Below are 22063 nucleotides of genomic sequence, written 5' to 3'. Positions count from 1 at the left end.
AAGATTTTATTTATTGAGAGAGAGAGCACAAGCGGCACAGAGGGGCAGAGAGAGGGAGAAGCAGGCTCCCCACTGAGCAGGGAGCTCGACATGGGGCTTGATCCGAGGATCCTGAGATCATGACCTGAGCCGAAGACAGACGCTTAACTGGCTGAGCCACCCAGGCACCCCAGTCATGCCATATTCTTAGAGAGGAAGCATCAACATCATAAAGATGGCAATTCTTATATTCATCTATAAATTAAACAACCTCACAAGCCAATTTTTAAAAAACGAACTAAACAAGAATAAACAGGAAAATTCTGAACAAGGAAAATGAGGGGAGATGAGCTCTCTGACATATTAAAATATATTACAAACCTGCAATAAATAAGTCACTGTGCTACGGGCAAATGAGTTGACAATTCAATGAAACAACAGAAATTCCAAAAATAAACCTAAACCTATATGGAATTTAATATGTGATAAAGGTAGCATCTCAAGTCAGTGGAGGAAAAGTATGGATTATTCAATAAATTGAGTTGGGTCATCTGGGGTAGCCATCTGGAAAAATAAAATTGATCCCCATCAAAAATTTAAATTTTGATCAAAGAGAAACCATGGAAGAATTATTTTATAACCTCAAGGAGGGATTACCTTTCTAAGTATGTATACGAAATCTAGAAGCAATAAAATTTAACTATATAATTTTTTTCTGCATGACAAAAATCACCATAATCAAAAGACAAATAACAACATGGGTCAAGTATTTGCAATTAATCTCCAGGCAAGAGCAAATTTTCTTAACATAAACACGGAATGATTTAAACAGGCAGTTCCCAGAAAAAGAAATACTGATGTCTCTGAAGAAAAGATGCCTAACTTCATTTTGAAGTTTGATAACAGTGTTGGTGAGGTGGTAGGCCTTATCCTACTTTACTAATTGGGAGTGTCTGATGAAGCAAGTTCTAGGAAGGGCAGTTTGGCAATATGTGTCATGATTACAAATGCAAAAATACTTTAACTCAGAAATTCCACTTCTAGGATTTTATCCTGCGTGTAAAGTTATATATATTGAATGTGATAGGTACAAATTATTTATTTCGTCATTGCTGGTAAGAACAAAAGATTATAAACAACTTAAATGTTCATCCATTGGGGACTTTGTTTTACTATTACAGTGGCATTTAAAAGAACAAAGTATTTATATAAACTGATACAGGCAGTCTCCAAGATATATCAAAGCATAGAATAATGCTACCATTATACCAATGCTTACAGGGTCTTATGAGGAGTCTTTTTTGTCTATCAGTGTGCACTTGGAAAATGAAAAATATAAAGCAGAATGGCATAACTAATCATTTCTTTGGCACCTTTACACACATACATATTTACATCATCAGTATATTGAATATGTAACTTTCTACTCCACAATACATCAACAATTTTTCATGAAATTAAAATATATTCAAATTAAAGTATATCCAAATATATGTTAGAAGAGTTTAGTATTAAATTATATGAATACAATATATTTTAACCATTTTGCAATGTTTTGAAATGATTAAAAAAATGCTCTAATGAACATGTATTTTACCACTTTCCCAACAATGACCGGGGGGTGTTGGTTATGAGGCTTAAAAACATATCTCAGAGGGGCGCCTGGGCGGCTTAGTCAGTTAAGCCTCTGACTCTTGGTTTCTTCTCAGGTCATGACCCTGGGGTCATGAGATCAAGCCCCCATGTCTTGCTCTGTGCTCAGCGGGGAGCCTGCTCAAGATTTTCTCTTCCTCTGTCTCTCCCCTGTGCTCGCTCGCTCGCTCTCTCTAAAAATAAATAAATATTAAAAAAAAAAAAACATATCTCAGAGACCAAAAAAGATCTAGATGGCTCTCCCAGGTGTGTTTTTTCAGGACATTTTCTCTTGTATGAAAGCAACTAAGAATGTAAGAGCAAGAACCAAATATTTGCATCAACATTCACATGATTTCTGCAGTGCCTTTTCCTCTAAAGCCCAGCCACCAGGGATCAAGGAGAGTGTAAGTTATGACCAGAAAGCAACAGGTGTTATGAGAGGGGTGCCCTGATGTCCAAACATTTTCAAGTTTACAATTAATGTAAAAGGACATAATTACATTAATTGCATTACATTGATGTATTACAATTAATTAATGTCTTATATCAATGTATGCATTAAGAGTTCACAGAGCTTCCTCATAGTTTGAATCTCATTAAAGAGATTTTATTTATTTATTGAGGAAGAGAGAGAGCGCGCAAGTGGGGGAAGGGAGAGGGACAAGCAGACTCCTCGCTGAGCGCACAACCCGTTCCGGGGCTCAGTCCCACGACACTGAGATCATGACCTGAGCTGAAATCAAGAGTCGGATGCTTAACCAACTGAGCCACCCAGGCACCCCTCTCATTTGAGAGTTTTTAAGAATGTAAAGGGGAATATTAGCTTCCTGTTATAGATGATGAAAACTGAAGCCCAAAGATTTTGACTGTTCAGTTCCAAGAGAGTAAAGCCCAGGTATATCATCTGCTGTGCTTCTATGAATTTTGACAATCTTCATATTGGCTACAATCTGAAAAGAGAAAAAAAAAGATGACATTTTATCTTTTTTATTTTTTATATTTACATTTATTTTTATTTTCTGTATGCTGTTCAATTCTTCCTAGTTAGAGAATGTTTAATGTTGAAACACTAAAAGTCATTGAATCCAATTTCCTACTTCAGCATTAGTGGGTCATGAAATCAACTTAGTGGATCAGACTCAGCAAACTGAATAGAAAAGAATGGAGTAGAATATATAATGTACTGCCCTAGTAGGAATAAGTATTTTATTAAACATTTCTAACTCTGCGTCACAGTCAAAAACTTGAAAACACTACTTAACCCCATGTTCTCAAACAATAGGGTGCATAAGAATCATTTAGACCTCAAGTCCAAGGGATTCTGATTCAGTAAATCTGGACTGGGAATCAAGAACCGGCATTTTTAGAAGGCATTACAGGCAGTTTTGATGCCGATAGGAGGGTGTGCTGCTGCCAAACAAAGCACTTTTACTGTACATGCATGTCTTCTCCAGAAGGTTCCCAAGATGGAGACATCCTTTTGCTGCAGAAAGCCACCTCGGTACAGACGTGCAGGGCTAGGTGGCATGTGCCCGCAGATTACAGCCTGTCCTCATGTCTGTCTGCAGATCCTTCCTGTACCTGCCTCCATTCTTAGGTATTAATTTACTGGGCCAGCGACATGTCTGAGAAGGGTGACAACCATGGCTAAGATCTGGATCTCTTACATGGTTAAGTGGTATATGTGATGTGAGCTGGTGTCAGTATGTGTCCTCAAGTGCTCTTTGACCTTGATTATTCTTAACACAACTGTGAATACTTTTACTTACGAGGCTACAGGCTCTGTGCTTGGCATTAGAGGGATTACAAAGATGTCTGCCCTGGAAGTCTTCTTAGTCAGCTACCACCACTACCCCATGCCAACACACAGAAAGCAAGAAAGTGGCTCAGCAAATATTTTGTCTTTGCTTCTTGCAGAGGTGCCTCACGGTTTTCAGATGCCAGGAAGTGGCTAATAATCTGAGATGATGGGATTGTATCCTCCAACTGTACCCCTTTCTTCCTTCTTTCACACAGCCAAGGGAAACACTGTTCATGCACTTAAGGAAATAGAACCTCTGCTGGTCCTATTATCAAGGCATCACAAAATAATGCGTCATCCTAGAAACCATGTTCTCCAAAAGGTCTTGAGAAATACATAAAGGATTGTTTGGGTATGTGCTGCATATCAGCAATTAGTCCACTTAGGAAGAGTCACGTTTTACAAATATTTCTCCCAGTGAGGTGCTAAGTGAAAGCAGTCTTTGGGTTATAGAGAGGCTCAAAATTCCCTTAATCACAAATCACTTTAGGGTGGGCCCCTGGGTAAGTCTTAACCGGTTCAAAGACAACTAACTTAATTTGATCATCTCAAAGGATGTTTGTAAAAGGGTTTAACATAGTTATTGTTGGGTAGTGGGACTGTGGATGATTTCCATTTTTTCCTTGGTAACTGTGTTCTTTTTCTACAGTAAATATGGATTATTTTTACAATTGGGAAAAATACATTTTATTTTATTTTTTTACCGATAATAAAAATCTCAGATCAAGTAGACTGACTTCTTCACCCCATGCTTCAAAGAGGTTCTAGATGAAAGCCGTAGTAAGTACTCATGCAGGTTTCTTTTTAATAGGATCCCATTCTCAGTGCCCAAAGATGTTACTGAGCAGCAAACAAAAAACCAGCAGGCTTTCAAGAATGGTCATTTACTGATTCAAAAATTGTAATACATCAACTTCACAATAAATCAATTCGTTCTATAACTATAGACAACTCTAGGTGACCCCAAACACTTATATTAAAACCCAGAGGTCTCTTGCTAACATATAACACCCTCAAACAGAGCCCTCAAGAAGATGGTGATGGTTTTCCACTTTGAAGAGGATACATTTTCAGCATAAGATGGCTTTAGGAGGAGGGGATTCCAACAGACAAACATGTGCTTGCACTGTTTCCACAAAAGCAAAGCAGTTTTGCCAACTGTTAGAAACATGATAAAATCATAGTATATAAACTGTAAATAAAACATGTTCTGTCTGTTCCATAACAGTATAAAAGCATGTTATTTTAATCCAAACAGAAAGGCTTAGCCATCTAAATCCAAATAATCTAAGGCCCCCACTTCCACCCTAATATTTTTAATTTGCCTAAACCTTCGGGATGCCCTCTTCTGTGGACATTTGAAGAGGAGTGTGCTCTGTGGAAGCCATTCCTGCATGACTGTTTCTATGACTTTGGAAGAGTTTCCCACATATCTGTTATATAAATAATAGGAAGTCAAAGATCTTGAATAAGATTAAGATCAATCATGAAATCCTCTGGAGATGGCCAACAAAGACTTCCTCCACTCAAATGTTACCACTATCAATTTCTTAAAATCTCAGGTGCTGTGGAGACAAGCATTTAGGGGAGGGAAAAAAAAAAAACCCAAAGCAAAATATTTAAAATACTTATTATACCTGCTTATTTTGAATGTTTACCGAATAGCAGGGTAGAAAAAGTCCATGCTGACATTTTGTTCACCAAAGCATTGTCATCACCAGAAATAGAAGAAACCTCAGAATCTGATCCAGAACTTGGAAGAGTATGGAAAATAGAACATCACAAGAGAGATCTGAAATGGTAACATTCTAAAGATTTGGGGGATGACATTTTTGTCCATACTAACAGGAGTTTTCACTGATTGTACTGAGCATCACTGGACTTGAAAATCTGTTGTTTTTTTTCATTGTAACTTAACAGACATCATTGCTCCACAAGGCAACTCCCACGCAGGTAGCCGTGACTGAGGGTAGTGTCTAGTTTCATTCAGGAGCCTATTCTAGGGCTCAGAGAATATCTGGATAGGGCTGTGGACAAGGCGTGTATGGCACAGACTGCGTTACCTACCCCAAAACCAATTCAGCCTCTGTAACAGAACCCAAAATTTTAGCTGGGCACATGGTCAGGTAGCTAAGATGACTTTCCCACCCTAACTTCCAGTTAGGCATGGCCATGTGACTAAGTTTCGGCCAACGAAATATAAGTGGAAGCATTGTTTGGGACTTCCAGAAAGTCTCCTTTAAAAGTGAGGGCGACAGAGATGCCCAAGGACACAGACCAGTAAGTGGGGAGCTGGACTCAAACTCCTCTAACTGTGTGACTACTGCACGCTAAGGACAGGGTGAGAGCGTGTGAACCATCCAGAGCAGAGTTTGGCAAGCTTAGGTCTGCAAGCTAAGAATAATTTTTATCTTTTTAAATGGTTGAAAAACAATCTAAAGATGGTTTGGGGGATTTCAGGGTCTATAAGTAAAGGTTCATTGGCACACAGCCACATTCATTCACTTACATGTTGTCTCTGGCTGCTTTTAAGCAGAGCTGAAGAGTTGTGACATGACCTACAAAGCCTAAACTATTGATTATCGGGCCCTTACAAAATAAGTTTATTGATCCCCGACCTAGAGAAAGGGAGGAGGTACGGCTCCAAGAGGGTGTGTGGCTGGGTAGGGACAGTGCAACTCTGGTACCCATACTAGAAGTTCAAGTGGCCAGGAGATGAGGTGTCACACTGCCTAGTAAAATCAGTTGCTCATCAATATTTGTGCACTTGACAAAAGAAGATGCAAGTATGGCCAATAAGCACAGAAAAAAGATCCTCAGCACCAGTAGTCATCAAAGAAATGCAAATTAAAACCACGATGAGATACTACTACACACCCACTACAATGGCTATAATTAAAACGACTACATATTGGTGAGAATGTGGAGGAACTAGAGCTCTCAGATATTGCTGGTGGAAATATAAAATAACACAATCACTCTGGGAAAACAGTTTGGCAGTTTACTATAAATTTAAGGATCCACTTACCACATGACCTAGCCGTTCCACTCCTTGGTATTTACGCACGACAAATGAAAACATATGTCCAAACAAAAGCTAGCCCCAAATGAGAAACAATCCAAATGTCCATCAATAGGTGAATGGACAAATTGTGGGATATCCACACAGTGGAATAATACTCAGCAATAAAAAGAGACAAACTACAGATATATAAACAACATGGATGAACCTCTAAAACATGCTGAATGAAAGAAGCCAGACCCAAAGGAACACATTCTATACATGTCTCCCACTTTTTGAGTTTGTGTTACACTGCTTTGCTTTTAGGAAAGACCCACAGGAGTACCTGTTTTCCCTAACCAAAAGAAATCCAGAGAGGATATTCACTTTTGATGGAAACGTGTAAGGCAAAAATAGCATCCAGTGCTTGTTTTGCAGCAAGCCATTACAGGGGCAGCCCGAACCCCAAGTAGCAAGAGCAGCCAGCCCCACGAAGCTCCCTCCCCAGGAACTACACTCAGCATCTCAGCATCAAGCTGCCATAGCTCTGAACTGTGTCTGTGAGCATGTTCTTTATCCTGATTTATTTTGTGCATTCGTTAGCAAGATGCATCTCTTTTTGGGTCTGGGAACACTCAATCTGCCATATAAATTAAGGGTAAATGCTACTTTGCTTTACACCATTTTGGCTTATGAAGGTTTCATAGGAATGCTTTCAGATAGTGGGGTTATCCATAACTCTAGGAAAGACAGGTTTATTTCACACTGATAGAGCCTCATCTCATGGGTGTTACTTCCAATGGCTGCTTGGGCCGGGGACTTGGGTGGGGGAGGATTCAGTGGGAAAGGACACACCGAGACCTTTTAGGGTAATGCTAATGTTCTGTATCTTGACTGTGGTGGTTATACAGGTGTATGTATTTGTGTATTTTGTTGTATGAATATTAATGAGTTTGATTTTAAAAAAGGGTGCCCATGTCTTCAGGACCCATTAACAGGGTGAAGCACTGATGCTGAGTATCGCCGTGAGTCCATGCAGCCATACGAAATCCACAACAGAGATGAAAAGCTTACTTGCCAGATTTTTCTGATCCTACAAAGAAGTGGTCCCAAACAAAGTCCTCTTTGTAGGCTCCTTGCCATGGGGCATCTTTGAGCCAGGAAAGGCCAAACTTTTGTCCTACATCAACGGTTGCAAAGCTCCTGGAAGTGAGGCCTTCAATACTTGGACCTCTGGATTTCTTTAAACTGAATAAAAATCTTGCATACCCTCTTATTCAGTTCCTCTGAAGGTGCCAATCAGCAAGTTGCCCACTTGGATTCTTCAACTGGCAAAAGAAACACATTTACCAGCACCAAAAATGAAGTCACTTGGTTTGATCTAAGTCCCTGGGGGAAACCTGATCCACCAAGGTAACTGGACCTGATCAGTTGGAAGTTGAGGATGTGGTTGCTGGCAATTAAGTCGGCTTTAGTCTCCGCTAAGTCAAAGTGGTCATCCTTCCTCGTAAGAAACATAGTTGTTCAGAGTTGAAAGAGTAACAGTCCAGCCAATCTGAGGCACAGGGACAAAGCTCAATAAAATCAGCATCTGCATTCTCCTTTGAGGTAAAACATGGATGATGGGGAGTTTGTGCTCTGGCCACCGAACTTACGTGGAGATGGAGGCAGAATGGTTTTGTCTGGGGAGGGCAGATGGCGGGACAGTTCTTAAGGAATAACAGAAAAGCTTCTCTGAGGCTCCTTCCACAGGAAACCTGAAGCAATACCCAGGAGACGAGGATTGTTGAGGGAGCCAAGGAGGGGTTCAGGTAACAAAGCGATCTGTTTTTGCAAGCCTTACTAGAGCAGAGAAAGGGGAGGCCGCTTCATTTTGCCTCTCAATGGAGTTAGAATTTAAACAAATTTTTGTTTAATACCAGTTTCAAATAACAACCAAGATAAACCTCTCAGAGAAATCACAACATAGTATAAGGACTCTAGGGGGTGCCTGGGTGGCTCAGTCAGTTAAGCGTGTGCTTTCTGCTCAGGTCATGATCCCAGGGTCCTGAGATCGAGCCCCACCTCAGGCTCCCTGCTCAGTGGGGAGTCTGATTCTCCCTCTTCCTCTGCCCCTGCTCTCTCTCTCTCTCTCTCTCTCTCACGCGCTAATAAATAAAAAAATCTTAAAAAAAAAAAAAAAAAGACTATAAGGACTCTAGTCCTAAGACAATGAGACAGGTAAGGAAAACACCTTCAAAGAAAGGTACTTAGGAAAATGGGAACAATAGGGAAATTTATGTTTGATCTAGGCTCTTTGAGCCAATTACGCAAGTCCAGGATAAAGGGTGGGACCCTTATCAGTGATCTGTGGTGGGTGGGAGGAAAGAAGAAAAGGGCCTTAATGTGAAGCCTCTCAGGAGACACAACCGCCGAAGAGAACGGAATTTATAAAGCTATCAATTCAATCTATTCAGTCTAGAATTCTACTGGTGAGGGTTTCCGGTCCCGGGGCAAGTCCTCAGAAGTAGCCAACGACGAATGAAGAACGCGTTCATAGTCAAGAGAGGCTCTGGCGATCCCGGGCAGTATGCGATGGACAGCCAGGGCAGAGGCCATCTCAAAGGAGAGTGCGAAGCTTGTAAGAAGCCAGGTCAGTCTGCAGACCGCTGCGAACTGTGGGAGCAGCCGTGGCAGAGCTCTGGGTGTGATGCCCGCAGCTGCCGCAGCAATCTTGCTCCGGCTTGACCCTGGCGTCATAATTACACACTTTCCCACACAACACAACACAAAAGGTGGCAGAAAGAGCTGGAAAGAGCCTGTGTCCTTGATGACATCACGGGGCCGATGAGCAGAGGCTACCAACCCTGAAGCCTGCCCTGCAGTTGGACACAAAATAAAAATTACGCTAATTACACCAACGCACCCGGTGCTGTATGTAATCTAGGACTGTCCTATTCCAATTAGTCTGAAGCAACTGCACATCCGACAAGCTCAGATGTGTGGCCGTAGTAAGTGGCCGTAGTAAGGCAGTTGCTTAACCAACTGAGCCACCCAGGTGCCCTTAACCAGTAATTCTTATTTCACTGCCAAAAGGAATAATCAAAATTTAGTTTCTGCTTAACTATTAGCAAAATTTATATCCAATCTAATCCAGTATTCGTACTCAAGATGAATTACCAAATACAATCAACTTCTTCCCTTTCGTTTCCTCCTCCGCCCTCTCCCTCATCCCCTCCCCTTCCCCCCCGCACTCTCTCTCTCTTTCTCAAATAAATAAAATTAGTTTTATTCTTAAAATTGTAGAGATACTTTTCAATCTGGAGGCTGAATCTCGAAGGTCCACGACTCAATTTTCTCCAATTTGGGGCTTTAGTTGTTCATATTCAGTGTATATAATAAGCTTCAAGGAGGGCCTAACCTGTGTCCCAGTGTGGTCTTCCGTAACTTTTTGAAAGCATATATATATATATATATATTTTAACCTGTAATTCTTTTTTTTTAAAAGATTTTATTAATTTATTTGAGAGAGAGAGAGAGAGAGCACAAGAGGGGCAAGGGTCAGAGGGAGAAGCAGACTCCCTGGACGTGGGACTCGATCCCGGGACTCCAGGATCATGACCTGAGCCGAAGGCAGTCGCTTAACCAACTGAGCCACCCAGGTGCCCTTAACCAGTAATTCTTATTTCACTGCCAAAAGGAATAATCAAAATTTAGTTTCTGCTTAGCTATTAGCAAAATTTATATCCAATCTAATCCAGTATTCGTACTCAAGATGATTTACCAAATACAATCAACTTCTTCCCTTTCGCTTCCATCCCCAGCACCCATCATCTCACACCTGGGTGATTGGTCTTCTCTCCTGCACTCTGCCCCACTCTCGTCCTTTCTTCAACCTCAGCCAAGGAGATCCTCTCAAAACTCAAATATGACCCCAAGCCTCATCTCCTCCTCACTCTCTCCCCTGTGCCACCCAACCTTTCTTCTGCCTCTTTCCTGAATGTTCTCTCCTATCAGAGATTCTTACACATTCAAGCCCTTTTATCTGGGGAACACTTTCCTTCCTTTTTCACCTAGATAACATTTAGTCAGTCTTCAGCCTGAGCATCATTTTAAGACTTCCCTACCATAGTCAAATTCTCTTGTTATATAGACTCTCATATAACCTTATACTTCTTCCTACTACCTGTTAAATTTGCATTTTTATATTTCTGTGTGGTTATCTGGTTACTGGTGATCTGTTACACTAAACTATAAGCTTTATGAGCAGGGGTTTTATCTGTTTTTACTCATCATTACATGACCAGAGTTGAGCACAGCAGTGGATGCCTACTATATGCGCTGGATGAAAAAAAAAATGTTGGCAAACAGTTTATCTCATACACAATAGTCCCAAAAGAAACGTGAATCTTACCATTTGTTTGTTTTTCCTGGTTGTTTCCAGTGATCAAAGGAACTCCAATATGGAATCTGTGACTAAAAGATTCTTCCTTTAAAAACATGTAATGAGAAGACAGAGGTGGATCTTCTCAGCACCCACATGTTTTGGAGGCTGGTGGGAGACAATGGATGGCATAAAAAGATAGTGCCCAGAATGCAAATGTCCTATTACTGTGACCACAAGATATCAACACCAGCACCATTTCCTTCTCTTGTCACTAGAAATAGCTTCATCAAGTGAGGAATTACTCAGCCTTCTGCTTGCCCCATTCTCTGAAGTTGACATCCTACACATCGCTTGAACCATAGTAGAAACTAGAATCCTATTCAATCTAATTTCAAAGTAATGATACCAACTCTATCACTTCGTTTTCTCCTTTTTAAGGATGAGTTAAGACTCTTTCCTGAATTTTATTCTTGTGACACCAATCAAGGCATAGAGGAGTGGGGGTTGGAGGGGAGGGAAACAGTAGCTTGTCCACAAATGTTAGGTTGGAGGAACTGGTTTAATCTTAACATCTTAGAGGAAGTATCCAATGGTTATAAAATCTTCTGGGAAAAACTGACTTCATTTTCATTTTCTGAGCCCCCCCGCCACTTTTTTTTTTTTTAATTTAATTAGGTTGTTTTGTTTTTTAATGTTTTTGTAAAAGCTTCTACTAAGGAAATTGGAAGTTCCAAGGCAAGGTCTCTTAATCTACAGTGATAAACAAGTATTTAGTGATCATGAAACGCTCGAAAACATTTGCTAAATGTTTGTCTGAGCGTATGTTTGGGAGTGCATTTTTCTGGAGAAAGACTCGATTTTATGTCAAATTGTTGCCAGCGCCTGGTACAGTGCCCGGCATGTAACAGATGCTTAGTAAATATCTGAGTAAGAGAATGAGAAAATGAATGAATAGATACCCTTAAAGACACTGAGAAAAAATGGCTGGACAAGTAAGTTATCTGATACCAGGAAAACAATGGTGTCACAGAAGCTAAGGAAGAGATTTCAAGGAGCGAGAGTGGTTCAACTGTCATTTGTTGAATAAAGGTCGTCAGATAAGGTCTGAAAAGTGCACAGTGGATTTAGAAATGCAGTGGTAGTTGGAGACCTTTAAAACTGATAGTTTCAGTTGGGGTAAAATATCGCAGTTGGTTGGAGAATGACTAGGAATACAAAGCAAGGAACAGTGTATAGAGACAACTCTTTCATAAACCATGTCTGTAAAGAAGTAAAAAACAGAATGGAAAATGAGGAGTTCCTATAGGAAGGTTTTATTTTTTTAAGATAGAAAAGACTTGAAAATACCTAAATGCCAATGGGAAGGAGCCACAGATAGGTAAAGGAACAAAGGTACTAGGAAGCAGGACTGGGAAGGGATCCAGAGCCTTGCATCAGAAAAGGGTTACCTTTTCCATTGCGAAAGGAGGGAAGGACAAAGAATGGGTACCAATTAAGTAAGTTTGAAGGTTTGGTGGTACTAATTTGAGAAAGATTCCATCTTATGGTTTTTCTTTTCTCTGAGAAAATGAGAAGTAAAATAATCTCCTGAGTGAAGGGGTACAGGGGATGGTGGACACAAAAGGGAAGGTCTTAGGGGAGCAGAAGTTTAAAACAGCTCCTGTGAAGAATGCGAGACAGGGAAGAATTGCCAGGCAAAGTCGTGAATATAAATTTGTTGTGCTACTGATGTCCTCCGATGTGTGGTTTTTCTCTAGAAAGTCTTTTAAGCAGAAAGGGGTTTCTAAGAAAATCCCTACTTCACTAGAGGCTACCTTCTCTCTTGAAATTGAGTAACTTAAATTCAGGTTCAGAATTGTGGTGAAGATAAAATTTCTGTATATAATACAGAAATTATGGTGCATTTAATATTAAAGGTAAGAAGTCATTGGTATTATTTTAAATACATAGAAAATAAAAGTTTGCCTTTTAAGTACCTAAGAATGGCAACAGGCAAGGTTTTTTTGTACAGGGAACCAAAAATCACCGTCAAAACCAAAGCCCTAAAATAACTACTTACAGGGCCACCCAGGTAGGTCCAATTAACTGGAACAATCAGCTCTCAAGAGCTTTATCCTGTTACTTAAGGCGATAATGTCAGGGTCAACAAATCCATGACAAAAAGAGGGACCTCTAGGGGCGCCTGGGTGGTTCAGTCATTAAGCGTCTGCCTTCTGCTCAGGTCATGATCCCGGGATCCCGGGATCGGCCCGCATCGGGCTCCCTGCTCCGCGGGAAGCCTGCTTCTCCCTCTCCCACTCCCTCTGCCTGTGTTCCCTCTCTCGCTGTGTCTCTTCAAAAAAAAAAAGAGGGACGTCTAGAGAAAGAAATCCAGAAGAAAAACTGGTGAGAATGACTGTTCTAAAAACAGACGGACTCTCTCCTGTCTACTCCGTTGCAGATAAAGCCAAGTTCAGTCTCTCCAGTTCAGTAGTTACCTGGTCATCAAGCAGAGGTGACATGTCATGTCCAGCCCCCAAACTGATGCATATTCTCTTTAGTTTTCCCCTCCCTCTAGCCAGCAGACACCCAAAAGTAGCTGAGGGCATTAAATACCTAATCACTGTTACTTCCCTCTATGCTTCCTGGCTTGGCTTGAAACTTACCACGAGGGGTAGTTAAGGAACCAAGGGCTAAGGTGAGTACTTTCAACACTCTCCATCTAGCCAAACCCACTCTGTCCCTAAAACAGCTCAGCAGTCCAAGCATGGAAGCACAGAAGACAGCTGCTTTGGAAGGTAGTCTAAAGTGGTCGGGAAGAGCACGGTTTCTAGGGGCAAACTGCTTGGGTTCATATTCTAGAGACCTACTTAGTAGACAGAAACTGTGTTTTAGTTTCTTCATCTGCAAAATGAAAATAATGATAATGCCTATCTCATAGGGCTATTATGAAGATTAAAGGAGACAATCCAGGTCAACTGAAGAAGGTTTGGAATACAATAAGCAAACAGTGTATGTTAGCTACTATTATCGTTTCTGACCTATGGTTGCGTTTTCTTGAATAGGTTTAACAGAAGAACAAGATTGCAAGAGTCTTGTGCAGTGGTTGAAGTGATGGGAAGCGAAAAGAAACTGATAGGGGAGAGTAGCACAGTTAAGGGCCTGGAGTTCTTGAAGTATAGATGCACTGGAAGTCATTCAGTTAGGAAGCTGGGAAAATGGGCACAAAGTAGAAGAGTTTATTTTAAGCTTTTAAGGGTGAAGTTGACATTAAGTGATGACAAGGTCCAGGGAGTGGGTGGCTTTATAGAAAAGGTAAAGGTCACTGAATTTGAGAAGTTGAAGCAATCAAGAGACCAGGATATCGCCTGGGTTACCCACATGGAATTTTATGTAACCTGGCTTAAAGGTGGGACTCAGGGCAGGGAGAGAAACTGTGAGTCAGGTACCAAAGTCTTTGGAGAATGCAAGGAATGAATGAGAATGACACACATGGACAGAAAGCATCCGAAAGCAATGCAGTCCGTGTAAGCATGCGTAACGATCAGAACTGAGAAGCAAGGAAGCCAACTGCTCCTCATGATGCCAACTGAGGCTAGTTGGTGGGAAAAGACCATAGAGCCAAGGATGTATTTTATATCGCTTAGGAGTCCAGTACAGTGATAAACTGTCCTATCCTATGTTAATACTATCCCTGTTAAGAAACACAGCCACCAAATTATTTAGAGTGCTTTCTCAAAGGATCCTGACTATCCAAGGTATCACAGTTCTATGAAGCCCCTCTCCCCCTTTTAACATGCTCTCCAGACCTCAGGAAGGATCACCTGTGTCTCTCTCTACCCTGTACATACTTTCACCATAGTACAGGTCATCCTTCCTCGCACTTATGTTTAAATGTCACTCTCATACAGGTACTTCCAGGGTTGTGGCAAGGTGTAGATCTTTTCATGTCTCTCTCTCAACCACGTAGGCATGCATTAATAAATGTCATTTGTTAAACAAAGACTTCTCACAATCACCAAATTAGAAGGCAGAGCATAAAAAGAATTTTCTGCCTATGAAAATGGGTCATCAAGACTTTAAGTTTTGACTATAAAGAATGATTTTCTGGGGTCCCTGGCTGGCTCAGTCGGTGGAGCATCTGACTCTTGATCTTGGGGTTGTGAGTTCAAGCCCCGCGATGAGTGGGAGATTACTTTAAAAAAATGATTTTCGAATAAGTATTAGAAAGGAGATGCAGTACTTCTTCACCAACTTGCAGCATAACATTTCTAAACACCCTCTATTAAAAGAAGTCATGGTTGAGACCTCAAAGGGAAAAAAATCAAAATTTGAAGAATAAGGTTGCTACGTGAACTTGCAAAATCTTTTACCTTCAATGTACCAAACTAAAAACAATAATGAATTAGCAACATTCCATTTGTATTCCTTTTCTAAAAACTTTTGAGGGATTTACTTGCCCCAGAGTTTAAATGTGATACTTATAAATAACCAGAGAAGGTTTTAAAATTTTGTTTCTGGTTTACTTTCAAGTGTCCCATGACTTTCTGATTTTATTATTTTGATTTATATTTATTTTATCCAAATGTCAGATTTTCCAAATCATATATATTTGACATAAATTCTTAAACAGGTGGAGTATACAAAACAAAATGAATGTATCCTAGGGTTTTATCCAGATGAAGTCATATGAAATCATAGCTGGCAGGAGGTTAGGGAGGTTGGCAGCCCAGGAAGGGGGAGGGGGTTTACTGATTTATTTATAGGGAAACAAAAAGATGAAGAAAAAAAAGATGTGAAAATAGTAGAAGTTTTAAAGAAAAAGTTTTTTGAGGTGGTACAAAGCACTACCATTAGGTACTTAAAAAAATTCTTTTTTTTTTTTGAACACGTTTTGATGAACATATATTTGTCCCAAATTTAATGATAAATATCACTCCTCCTTCACTTCTCCAAAACTGTAGAGGAATAAGCCTTTAATCAATACACATAAACTTCTGTAAAAGCCTCGTAAATTGAATTATTTCATTTGAACTTATAATGTCTCTTGGGCCCTTGGCCTTATTCTCCTTTGAGTATGGGGCTTCAGGAAAGGATACATTTACACAGCCGGTGCAAGGGAATAAGCACTAAGAGAAGTGAACACCTCTCCCTCCTCATTATTGCACAGGCTGTGACTTACAAAAGAAGAAAAAACTGTGTTTTCTATGAAAAGGTGCCCTGAGAAAAGCAAACTGATAGTGGAAATTCAGAGTAGTGGTTAATGTTCATCCAGTAATAATATGCTGTAATGTGATACAGAGCTTTATTCTAGTGGCAGAAATTTTAGTAGCTATGTAAATTTTACTAGCTATGTATTTTAGTCTTTAAAAGGTGGGTATGTAGGCATATAGCTTTTCCAGAATTAAGTGAGGAAAACAATATCTATAGTCATATTTAAGAATTAAAAGGATTTTGAACATTCTAGATCTATCCATCATGAATGTAAAATAACTGCCTGTCCCTTCATGTTTAGATAGACCATTGTGTTGTTCAGGGTAAGATATTTTTTGTTGATTTTCCCCAAATCCTTTTTTGATGATAACTCACAGGTTGTTGGCTTTTCTGGCCACAGCAGAACACTTAGCTGATTATCACCAGAAAATAGTCTAGAACTCTGTATAATTACTGTGTCCCCTTCCTGGGTTCTAACTGAAAGTACAGACCTCATCAGACATACTATAAATATAGCTGGGATAATCTCTTTACTTACATTATCTTACACTTAGTCACCCCAAAACTTGAATACTTTTCTGCCCATTCAGAGTTTCAAAATATCTTTCAATTATAGTTTATTTTCATCATTGATAACTCAGTCATATTTAATATTATTTGTATATTTGGAAGGATGGTGTTTAATCACCTCCAGAATACACATGAAAATTAATAAAGATATCAAATAACATTTTCCAACTTTTGTTAAAATGAAAATCTCTACATAATTAATCAGTGTTTCCATACTTTTGCTAGTTTAAAAAAAAAAGTTTGATGCCTTATTAAAAAGTCTATGCCAGCATTTCGATTTTTACTATACCTCTTCAAGGAACAAAATGTACCACACACTTGATGACAATCAATAACAATGCACAGAAAAGATGTTTGGAAACAAAGACGACTGTTTTCTAACAGTACACTCCTGAACCCAAAAAATGTTAGCAAAATATTTTTGCACTGTTGATACTATTCTGTTTTATGTCAAATTCAAGTCAAACACAATTTTTTAAGATGTTGTATTTGTAATGTAAAATGAAGATTTGCTTAATTAATTCAACAAATATTTACTGAGCATTTACTACATGCCAGGCATTGTTCTGGGTATTGAAGATTTAGCAATGAAAAAGACAGGAATGGTTCCAACTTTTCCACTACCAAGAAGCTTGTTTTATCTTGAATCATTCATATTAAAAAATACATAAACCAGCAATAAGTTAGATAGTCACGTCATAGAATTGGGGTTGAAAGGAGCTCAGAGATCATTTATTATACGTTATCAATTCCAAGATGCACATTATTTTACAATTGGACACATCTTACAATATAGTCAGACCAGGCTGCACTCAAGGGAGAGTTGTCACTCCTGTGCATATGCAACAAAACTCATGGAACAGTGTCAGACGCTTGGAAGAAAATAGGGGAGACAATGGTGAAAGCACTCTTAAGGATTCTTGATGATTCAAGATTCAATAAAAATATAATAGTTGAAAGTGTTCATTTCTTGTAGGAGAGGAAAACGAAATTCAGAGAGATTAAATGACTTGCCCTAATTTACAAAGCAGGGTAGGTGGTAGTACCAGAGCCCAGCTCCTAACTTCTATTCTTATTCTTTTACCAAAGTCCTCAAATATATGGAAAGAAAGCCTCTAGAATATGGCTCTAGTTTTGGGACCATGGACAAGGAACTTAATCCCTCTTTGCCTCAGCTTCTCCATCTGTAAAAAAAAAGGAGTTCCAACAGACCGAACTCATGATACCGTATTAAGATAATGTATGTATAGGACTTAACACAGAGTTTGGCATATAGTTACTGCTCTGTAAAACTTAACTATTTGAGATCAAATTTTACATTTGGGAAGAAATTTAAAGTGACCAACTATCCTACAAATATTGCTCACTATTATGAAGCCCACATCTAGTTATTTGACTAAAATGCTGGAAAATAAATAGACTGGTCAAATGTTTGAACTGATTAATACAATAAAAATTTCCACCTTAACAATGCTTTGTCCAGGTCCATATGGTACTGTGCCAAGAACCCAGTAGACCTACCTGCAAAAAACCATACAAAAAACTATGATTATCAAGTTACTAAGGACTCTACTGTGTACAAATGCATTTATAAATACAATCTGAAACAACATATAAACAAGAAAAAATATTCAAAATGTGTAAACAGTTCATTTATTTTTGTTTTCTATAAAATATGATTACAACCCTGTATATTAATACTTGTACAAGAACCACAAGTTTGGGAGGTTAAAATGTACCATAAGGAGACATGATTTGGTCAGAAGTGAGAGTATTAACTGTTCATGATCGGTAGATTACTTTATATGTTGTAAAGCACTTTTTTTATCCATTATCAACTCAGTACCTTGCACATAGTATAACTGTAAAAATAAATCCCAGGTGCTTTCCAATGTCATTTTGTTTTCTGTTCAAACGACGGCATGTTTAGAGAAGGGGTAAATGTCTACATTTCTTTTTTAAGCATTTCTGGTCAGCTCTTCTAATTTTGAGAGTTTAAGTGAAAACTCAAATTATATTCAAAATATAAAACTATGTTTTATGGGGTCAACTTGCTTTACATATTAGTTACTATATTTTTGTTATAACATTCTGTATGTATTTTTACATTATGAGTTCATTACATATTTCAGACAAATAAAAATGGTTTCAACTGAGGTTCTGAATGCAACTGATACACAGTTAAGCACTTAAAAAGTCGTTTTAACTACTAGGAAATGTTAACCAATCAACTCACATTTGTTCCTGTTTCACTTGAAGACAAAACCTATAGGCCACTGTGCAAAGAGAACTAACTGAAATGAATACATCTGTATTTAGAATTACTGTATTTGCAGAAGCCTCTCGCAATTAAAGTCTTATCCTGAGGTACAATTCTGGTGTCTTCGTGTTTCATCATGACAACTGCGCAGTAGCAAAGTGCAACAATTTTCTGAATATTTTAAATATTAGCATGTTTTCTCATACCAGTTACTTTAAGAGCTTTTGTTAAAAAATCTCACAAGCACTAACATGTTATCCAAATTTAAACCTTAAAAGAAAACCAACCCCATACTCAACATGTATAGTTCCCCTATTAATTCTGAAACTTAAAACTAACATTATTAGTTTGCTTATGTTTGGGATTTTTAAAAAACCAATCGCATACTTCATTATACACATCCTGGATATTATTCGAGGATCAAAGTCTAATGCTGAGTACGGTTGGGTCAGCAGGGAAGAGCCCTATGGCCAAATATGAGAGCCCCACGGCAAGGTGTATGTCGGCCAAAAACACAGGAACCAGACTCCAATGGGGCAGCAGCTTGACGCTGCCTGCATTTAGTGGGGCGCCCCAAACCTCTGCTACCCCAAATTTCCCACCGCGCCCCACTCTCTCCGTCCTAGCCTCTGCCCCGCCCCTTCCTCCCCGGCCAGCGCCCGCATTGCCCACGCAATTCCAGGGCTAAGCGGGGTGACGGAAACCAAAACCCGGCACACAAGGAAGGCCCAAGCAAGAAGTGAGGCCCCACCCTGCCTAAAGGAGCGACTCCTCTAGAAAAACTTGGCGGCAAACTAACAGGAAACGCGGAAGCGCAGTTCCTAGGACGTTTGGGGCACCCTGCCGCCCAGTAATCTCATCTTTTGTCCTTTGACAGGCCTCCTTGAAGCCCCAACTCTGAGCGATTTCCGGGCAGCTCTTGACTCGATCTCCCTTGCGGTCTCTCACTGATGGCAGCCATGATAGTTGCATCCGGGTATTTCGAGGAGTCGCCGCCAGAGTCTCCCGGAAGTGACGCGAGCGCGGAGGGATTTGCGTTCGGCTGAGGTGAAAGGGCTCCGGAAGCGGGTCCGGTAGAGACGCTGGCGGTGGCGGGGAAGGGTTGGGAGTTTTATTTATTACCACCTTCTTGTAACAGATTTTGCGTGTCATGTATTGTACCCAACACCAGCATTACCATGCCATTTGAATCCTTTCTTCACAACAGGTCCAGGAGGAAGAAATGGTATCGTTTCCATTACGGGGAAATTAAGGCCAGGAGAGGGCGAGTGATTTGTCTAAGATAATACAGCTCGTATTGGAGCTGCTCTAATCCCCTCAGTTTGTCTGTGGAGCCAGTGCTTTACATTTCCTCTGTAATGCTTCCATTTAGAAAAACCCCAAAGCCCTGGTGCTTGCACCTGGCAGGCCACTTGTGCAAGGGCGTTCACCCTCCGCTCGGCATTGTTGCCCTTGGAGGAGTAGGGCTAAGCCGCAGCCACCGTGGTCTTGGCGGTGGACAAAGCCACCTTCGCTAGCCCAGGGTCTTGCGATTTCACTTGGTCTCCTGCCCCTTGACTCTGCACACGGAGGGTTCTTGCTGCCCTCAACCGCCGGTTAACTGAGGGAACTGGCACTGACTGTTGGGCGCTGGGAAACCTTTTAACTCCTGTCAAGCACTTGTAAAGTCAAGACTTCGGACAGCTCGAGGCCTGTCATCATTGGCAAATAGTCTCTGGCCGTAATAAAGGCCTGACAACTATTATCTTGGACTTTCCACCAAATCAGTTGTTTGTCCTGGTTTCCATTCCCTTAGAGTATGAGTGAGAACCAATACTTTGCTCTTATGTCAGCGTTAACTATAACCAGCCCTCAAATGATAAAGTGTGAATAGCCACTCAGTCATTTTTTTCTTGTTTTTTTTTTTTTTTTTTTTCACAGAGGCTATCAGGTGGGGAAATAGCCACACACCCCAGCACTTCCCCAGAATAGGACCTCTCAGACCCCTGGGTGTCAGAGGTCCCAGGGGCACCACATCCTCAGGGGAGGTCAGAGCCCAGTGCTAGACATCATGGGGGTGAAGTAATATTTTTGTAAAAACAAATTATGCATAGTAAAAAACAAATACATCAGAATTAAGAATGATACTATTTGAAGCGTGGCCATTTATTTTCTTCTCTCTTTATTTTCCACATCTGCTACAATTCTTTTTAATATGGGGAAATAAATTGACCACAGTAAACCTTTCTTAATTCCCTCATATTAATAATGATGACAAAGGCATGTTGTCATATTTTGACAATTGACAGTCCTTGATACAAATTACAGAGAGGAATTCTTTTGCTTGGAAAAGCATTGGGTTTTTGTCAGGATATTATCAAAGTACAGTTTTGGTATTGATGTTTTTCACACACCTTTGTATAAAAATATACTACAGTCAGAAGTTTTTCTTCTAAAAAAGGAGTGGAGGATTTGGGACACTTGAAATTCTGGAGAACAAGTATAAAAAGCTACTTTTATTCTGCCTTCTTTGGGGTACACTTTTAAACAACTTCCCAGGTTCAATAAAAGCAAAATAAAGGCTTCTCTATTCTATTTCTGTATTCTACTTCCACTATTGCTTGTTAGCAACATCTCAAGCAGTGGCACTACAAGAAATACAGTGAAAAGATAGAAGAGAAAAATGAGAAGGGATTGGGGAGGAAGAAAATGTAAAGGAATAAAGGAAAATGCTGATACTGGGGTTGAGGTTGCTTTGCAATTCCAAGGTAGCATGTAACAACCCTTTCATCCAAGTCCTGGCCCAAGACCAGTTGCCCACTCAGATTTACATATACAGTGTTCTCACTCACACATTGAGCACCCACTATGATAATTCTTACCAAAATTTCAGCTTTATACTCATACAAATTAGACCTATATTTTAACAAAACCTAGAGTGGATTGAACAACAAGAACTGTAAAGTAAAATCCCATAGTTTTCCTGGTGTTCCCTCTTACCATATCATTCATTCATCCTATGATTAGTAGCATAAGTGGATATCGAACTGGAAGTGTTGCCTGCTGCATTATGATACAACAACTATGAAACACCAAGTGAGGTCCTGGCAAGATGCATGTTTTCAAAGGAAGTATCTTCATGTTAGTCTGGGCCCTCTAAAAAGCAGTTGTTAAGATGACATTAAACATTCAAGAATTTTATTAGAGGAAACACTTGTGAGAGAGAATGGGGAGGGAGCCAGGGAAGGCTGGGAGAACCATCAGACTGATGGAAGTCAA

The 22063-nt window shown here is 39.9% G+C and overlaps 1 long non-coding RNA gene and 1 other non-coding gene across 3 annotated transcripts; both read right to left on the bottom strand.

The window, feature by feature from the left end:
- Nucleotides 1–1126: 1126 nt before the first annotated feature.
- Nucleotides 1127–19793, bottom strand: LOC118547921 (uncharacterized). Of its 2 annotated transcripts, XR_013449666.1 has the most exons (5): nucleotides 18782–19793; nucleotides 18009–18066; nucleotides 10810–10947; nucleotides 7491–9274; nucleotides 1127–2564 (listed from the first exon to the last, which is right to left on the bottom strand). It is a non-coding gene; the product is annotated as an uncharacterized LOC118547921 (long non-coding RNA). The 2 variants fall into 2 exon arrangements; XR_004923333.2 differs by lacking the exon at nucleotides 1127–2564 and having other exon boundaries at nucleotides 6395–9274.
- A 982-nt stretch (nucleotides 19794–20775) lies between these two features.
- Nucleotides 20776–20865, bottom strand: LOC118547952 (small nucleolar RNA SNORD88). Its single transcript, XR_004923362.1, has one exon. It is a non-coding gene; the product is annotated as a small nucleolar RNA SNORD88 (small nucleolar RNA).
- Between the last annotated feature and the right edge of the window lie 1198 nt (nucleotides 20866–22063).

The sequence above is a fragment of the Halichoerus grypus genome, chromosome 7 (assembly GCF_964656455.1).
Source record: "Halichoerus grypus chromosome 7, mHalGry1.hap1.1, whole genome shotgun sequence".
NCBI lineage: Eukaryota > Metazoa > Chordata > Mammalia > Carnivora > Phocidae > Halichoerus > Halichoerus grypus.
Note: the sequence above shows the minus strand (reverse complement) of the source record. Positions and strands in the feature narration are given on the sequence as shown.